This window comes from Canis aureus, chromosome 10 (genome assembly GCF_053574225.1).
Source record: "Canis aureus isolate CA01 chromosome 10, VMU_Caureus_v.1.0, whole genome shotgun sequence".
Lineage (NCBI taxonomy): Eukaryota > Metazoa > Chordata > Mammalia > Carnivora > Canidae > Canis > Canis aureus.
This window is the reverse complement of record NC_135620.1, coordinates 65,165,464-65,172,247: the sequence shown is the minus strand read 5'-3', so window position 1 is coordinate 65,172,247 and position 6,784 is coordinate 65,165,464. Positions and strand designations below refer to the sequence as shown.

At 47.9% G+C, this 6,784-nt stretch overlaps 1 long non-coding RNA gene across 2 annotated transcripts in view; it reads right to left on the bottom strand.

Moving 5' to 3' along the window:
- The window catches only part of LOC144322610 (uncharacterized), a 54,433-nt gene that overhangs the window by 5,859 nt on the left and 41,790 nt on the right, over positions 1 to 6,784 (bottom strand). The gene's annotated exons all lie outside the window — the stretch shown is intronic.

The following is a 6,784-nucleotide window of genomic DNA, read 5'->3' as shown; positions in this document are numbered from 1 at the left end:
TTTTTTTACCAAAACATAATTTTAAAGACTAATAATGTGCCTCTCAGGACTCCTGTAATGACAAGTAAGATAAGGCACAGGGGGATGCCTGTGTGCCTCAGTGGTTGAGCATCTTCAGCTCAGGGTGTGATCCCGGGGTCCTGGGATCGAGTCCCCCATTGGGCTCTCCGCAGCGAGCCTGCTTCTCCTTCTGCCCATGTCTCTGTATCTTTCTCTGTGTCTCTCATGAATAAATAAATAAAATCTTAAAAAAAAAAAAAAGATAAAGCACAGGAAGGAGCCCTATAGACAGTAAACCCCTTATGTCCATGAGAATGCCTTCCTTTCTGAACCCCTGCATTTCTTTTTATGAAAGCATCCCACAGGAAGGAGGATGTCCATTTTGAGGTCCTGATACCGCAGAAAGGTCTTGGTGGACACCAGGTGATTTATTGACAATGTCTAAAGAATGCCTCTTTGCTATCTCCTTGATCGTTCCTGTCTCTTCAATCCTACTGTCCTGTCCTGCTTCAGGTCCCCATCACCTTCCACCACATCAACCCCATTTTTTGATCCTTTTGTTGCCCGGATTCCAGTCTCCTTCAGCCCTCATGCTGCACCCGTGGTGGTGACTGTTCCACTGTGTACCTCTGACCATGTTATTCCCATTGTGTTGCCAAAGGGAAAGTCCAAGCTTCTTGGTGTGGCAATGAGTAATCTAACCACCATGCAGTTCCCCGGGGACGTCTCCTACTTCTCCACCATGCCTGAAACACAATGTTGGGCCCAGTCAAGCTCTATTAGGTTAGCTCCCCAAACACTCCACTCTTTTTAATGCCTCCATCTTCTTGCAATGCTCCTCCCCTGCTTGTTCATCCTGAGGTCTCCTGTTGGGCCCTTCCAGGCACTCTCTCCGAAGTTGCCTTTTCTCCACCCTCCAGGCCATGCCCAAAGATGTCACTTGGGACACATTCATCATTCTAATTAGGCAATTCTCTATATGTCTGTCTCCTCCATTGGACCACAAGCTCCTTAAAGAGGTATTTTATTCATTGAAACATTGCCACCTAGCATGTGCCCGATACAGTCCAGGGATTTGTTAACACTTTCTCAAATGAATTTTGTCAGAATTGTACCCCATGGCATAAAGCACATATACCTACATTTGCCCTGGCTGTTCTGTAATGCTGACTTCATGAAGTCCCCAGCCACCCAAGCAATCTCTCAGCGTCGTCATCTGGAGGACAGGGGAGCTTTAGGGGAAAAGCAGAGCCCCTCCATTACCAATTCTGACAATCCTCATTTGAGCTTAGGTCTCCCCATGCAAACAGACAGTCGACATGTGATTGGAGAAGAAATAGAAGTATGTTTCTATTAAAACCATGTTCCTTAGGTTGTCACTCTGAATTTATATCCCTCTGGCCCTTGCCAAGTTGGCTCTTGGCTATACTCTGTCCTGAAATGAGAGCATTCTTCTTGTAGCCCCAGGAGATGCCTACAATGCCTGAAGATTGAAAACAGACCTTGCAACATAGATTTGGGAATTTGTGGAGTCCAAAGCATCACTGTCCTATATAACCTGCCCCAGATAACATAGCATCCCTTCGCATCTCTGATCAGAGTTTTGCCAGGTGGAAGAAGTCACTGCTTGAACGATGTTCCTGCTACCCAAGAGGATGGGCAAGAGACAGAGCTGGGGTGGTGAGTCAATCAGCTCAGGGTACAGGGAAATGCCACGTGTGGTTAGTGGGCTTTGTCCTTTGGATAGGACCAATCATGGTGTATATGTGAATCTAAGTCTTTAAGTCAGTAAAAACAAGCAATTTTTAGATACTACTATATATTGGGTCCCTTGCTGGGTATGGTGGGGATTGAAGGGTTAAGCAAGAAGGTCACTGCCCCCAGACTGTTCATTTCTACTAAGGGGAGAAGTCTGGATCTAAGTAGCCATGACTTACAGGAGAAGAGGATGAGTATTAGGAGCCATGGAAAGTGCTGTGTGTGTGCCAATGGGTGATATGGAATGGCGAAAGGAGCATAGGCTTAGTAGCCAACTGGATTCAGACTCAAACGCAAGTTTAGCACGTTACTTTTAGGCAAAGTACTGTACCTCTTGGAGCCCCAATTTCTTCCACTGTGAGATGGGCTCCAACCACCTCTTCACAAAAAAGGCGTTACGAGGAGTTCAAATGAGATAGAGCAAGTGAGGACCTGATCCACAGTAGCCCTGGCTTCTCTTCCTTTCACTGGAGAGAGCTAAGACCCAGTGACCCCACAGATAACCCTGGGCAAACGCAGACCTCCAGGGATGGGGGGTAGGAGGCGGCAGGAAGGGAGAGCAGAGTCTGCTGAGGTGAAAGCCTTCACCTCGTTCTTTCTGTTTTTAACAAGAATGTCTTCCTGTTTGGTGACCTTCAGTCTGCAATGTCTTTGGACTCAGCAAATGCACAGTCAGACAGGTTAAATGCTCTCAGTTCACTTAGATTACAATTTCTGTCACCCTGAGAAACTGAGCTGGGTTCACTCAGACCAGGAACTTAGAAGTCGGGCAAGCAGACCGTCCCCTGCCTGGAGCATTAGATGAATGCCTGTCCCAAAGAGGAGAGTGATGGGGTCACTCCTAAAGACCTTCACATCCAGAAGCAAGATGTCCATGACCTGAAGCTCTCCCAAGAGAGCTGCCCCTGGATCTACAAAATAATGAGATCCCTGAAGACAGGGGTGCGTCTGATTCAGCTGTTTCTAGGTTGGGTGGGAACCAACCTGCCATGCTTTGGTCAGGAAAAGTCTTCACTGTTAACTCCTAACTGACTCCCAACTTGCCTAAGGAGGCTCCTTTTCGACAATCTCCCCTTGTGGGTGGAAGGATAAATGAATGAATGTGAACACATGTGCTTGCAGGCTTCCTCCTAAGGTCATCATAGAGGCTCAACAGGGAGTGGCCTGGGATATGTGGCACTATGACTTCCGTCTTTTTAGTAGAGAGGTGTTATGAATTAACCATATCCCCCAAAATCCATATGTTGAAGCCCTAGCCCCAAAGTGATGGAGCTGTGGCCTTTGGGAAGTAATTAGGGCGAGATGAGATCATGCAATCAAGAGGCCCTGGTCTGATGGGATTAGTGCCCTTATAAGAAAAAAACCAGAGAGCTTGTTCTCTCTCTCTGTAAGCACACAGGCCATGCGGGCATACAATGAGAAGGCAACCATCTATAGACCAGGAAGGAAGCTCTCATCATGGTTATGCTGCCACCTTGACCTTGGACTTGCTGCCTCCAGGCCTGTGAACAAAATAAATTACAGTTGCTCCCCCTCCTATTCTAGGGCATTTTGGTAAGGCAGCCTGAGCCAACAAAGACAGGAGGGAAAGACAATTCTCTAACAGCTGACACCATCATCCCCCCACATGTCCCAGCCAGAACCCTGAGAGTCATCCTTGACTCCTCCTACCCCTTCTACCTTTCTCACCTAATCAATCACAAAGTCTTAAAAAAGACATTTCTCCAGCCTGCCTTATTCTCTGCCAGAGTTTCACCAGAGGACTCACCAGGGCCTGCCTCTGCATGCCCTGGATGTGTCACCGGCTCTGACCCTTAACACTTCTCTCTGGGACTGCAGCAGCAGCCCCTTGATGATCTCCTGCCTTTGGTCTTTCCACTCAAATCCAGCCTCCAAGTGATCAGCAGAGACAGTTTATAAAACCTGACCTGGCACTGCCCTGCATAATGTCCCTCCTGGGTTCCTACTCATCCCAGCCTGGCCCCATTACCCGGACATAACCAGGCTTCAGATAACCCACCTCTGCCTACCTCCCGTGCCGCTCACACTCTCAGCTGCCCAGAATCCTGGAATCCTGTGTCCAGAGTGGAGTCTTAGGAAGGAAGAAATGCATGATTGGATATACCCCTGCCCTGGGTAGGCTGCCCTTCCTGTGATTATGTAACCACGAATCAGCCGCTCGTGAAGGCACCCGTGGCTCAGCACAATTTCCAAGGCCAGGCAAGACCCAGAAGGGGGATTTCCCTCTAGAATGCAACTAAACTGAGTATGTTTGGGGACAAGAGGTAGGGGTGATGGTGGGTGTTGAGTTCTGGCTTTAGGGCCCCAGAGATCAGGAACCTTCCCCGGTAGAAGCCAGGGAAGGGGACAAGCCTGCTCTGTACTCCCCTTCCACCTGCTAGATGCCCACAACCACCCGGACTTTGAGTGAGGCTCAGGCACCAGAGGGGTTTTCCCTAGGAAGCCAGAATAACCAAGACTTGCAAAGTTAAAAATAAGAGCCTAGATGTGGAAGGCATAGCTCAGCCCTCCAAGGGAGTGATTCATAGCATGGAGGTGGGGTTGGCTCTGACCTTTCCTTTCCAGCTTCCTTCAAGCAGCTCCTAGGGAGATAATCTCTTTTCTGAATTAAAAGCAGGAGAAAAGTATCTAAATCATTTTACCTTGTTGTCCTGTGGTACAACCCCAGTCATAAGACGGAGATCTATTTTATACATGGAAGCTCCTTTTGCTAACAGGAGGGGCTGCTGTCACTTAAATCGTGGCCTTTGTGATCATCGGGAGGCACACGTATGTCGTGGCTGTGGCACCAACCTTGGTGTTGATGTTTTCCGAATTCAACCCTGACTCCAGGCACTCTGCTGCGTAACACTGGGCAAGGTACTTTACCTCTCTGAGCCTCAGCTACTTCCCTGTGAGACGGAGAGATGACAGGTGAAGCTAAAATGTGTTACTTTGCAGGTTAAAGAGGGATTTCCGCGCAGCCGTGCAGCCTCATTACCAAAATATCCCCCACACGGTACCAGGGTGTCAAGGCAGCTCTCGGCAGCTTTGATGGGTGACCTGGCATTTTTATTTCAGGGCTCTTGTTTGATTTTCACAATTGTCCAGTGTCCCATTTTAAAATGAAGAAATGATGCTCAGGGAGTTTGAGTGGCTTTTTGGAAACGGAAAAGATGAGTCTGAACCCAGGGCGTAACCACAGTGCTAACTAAGTGCCAGGCACGTGTCTCCCAAATGTCTCACTTAATACAGAGAGTAGTGGTTCTCGACCAGAGGCAATTTTCCCCCCAGGGGACATTTGGTAATGTCCAGAGATGGTTTGGTTCTCACAACTGGGGGAGGGGGCACTATTGTTTCTGGTGTAGAGACTAGGTTGCTCTGAAACATCCTGCAAGGCTCAAGACAGCCCCTACAACAAGGAATTCACCCGTTCCCAAATGTCCCTAATGCCAAAGTTGAGATACTCTGATACAGAGTTAAAGCAGTAAGGCCAATTGTTTTCATGGTACAGCTGGTGAAACTGAGGCTTAGAGATTGGGGGTCACATGGAGAGGACATGGTGAAGGGGGAATAAAAGCCAGTTTGGACCCACACCCAGCTTGGTAACCACTAAGCTGTGCTCTCTCTCCAAGGGAATCTGGATAGACTCCATCTGAGTCATGGAAGATACTGAAGGGACAGACTGCCTTCAAATGCACAAGCTTTTATGCACATGGGAGTTTAGACCATTCCCCCAAACAGAAAATTTAACCCTGGTCTAAACCTGAGACTTGAGCGCAGGACCTCTCACCCCCAGAGAATCTTAGCCCTTGATTTCTTTGATACCAAGTAGTATGCTTCTTTGTTTCCAAAGGAATGTGCAGCCTCTCCTCCAAAATGCCTTTATCCTTAGTCTGAGACTCTAAAGTAATGAAAATGAAGAACCCAAAGTGATTATTGGTGAAACCATGGCACAGGGCAGGAGGAAGGTGAGCCCGGTTCCCCAGGGGCATGTGCTTTCAGGCTGAGGCGCCTGGGCCTCCTGTACCATTGGGGAGTGTGGGATCTGGCTTGTTAGCTTTGGAAGGAGCTGGGGCGTTCTGTGGATCCATCCATCCCTCCGTGTGACCAGAGGGAAGTTCCCCTCTCCCTCTGGATCCCAGTCTTCCTCTCACTTATAAAATGAGGGGCTAGAACCTGACACCCTCTTACCCCAACCCCACCTGTCTCCAAAGTCCTGATCTCCACGTCAATGGTTTGCGAGCTTTTCCTACTACCTCCCATAGAGTGATGGAAAGCATTCTCAGGGATGGCCCACTTGCCGGGCATGTCTCACCTTTTATGAAACTCCAGTCCATTTTGCAGATAAAGATACACATAATCAAAGACACTATAATCATTCTGAACCACCATAACTTTCAGTGAGCCACCTTCCACATGAGAGCAAACGGGGCTATGGATTAGGTTAGTACACAACAGTCCTGTAACATCAGTGTCTTGTGGACAGGGACCTATGGGGCTGTTGGCAGGACCCCTGAGGTAGAGGTTCAAGAGGCTTGGGAGATAGTGTAAGATATGGTCAGTTGGTGTAAGGCAGACCTGGGGAGGCCCACTGAGGGGTCCTGTTGGGTATAATGACAGGTGGCAGCTCCATTCCCTTATCTAGCACCTTTCACATGTACTAGATATCTCTTTTTATTGGTGGCTGATGGGTCCTTTCAGTGGTATATATTAGCTGACCAAGGGCTATCTGCTCGGAGAATGTTTGTCTACTACACAAATTAGAGCTTCATTATTACCCTGAAACCCTTGACATAATGGGGAATTTGGATTTGAAGTCTATTTCATTTTTATAAACAATCGAATATTTACTAATAAGAAAGGAAGAGCTCTGAGGTCCCCTAAATGTAATTTCAACTGCAGAAAAATTTCAATGTTACAAAAATGCTTTATACTTTGAACTACCTCTGTGTAAAAAGCTTCTAGTCTATGGTCAAAAGTTTGAAGTCAGGGCAGCCCGGGTGGCTCAGCAGTTTAGCAACGC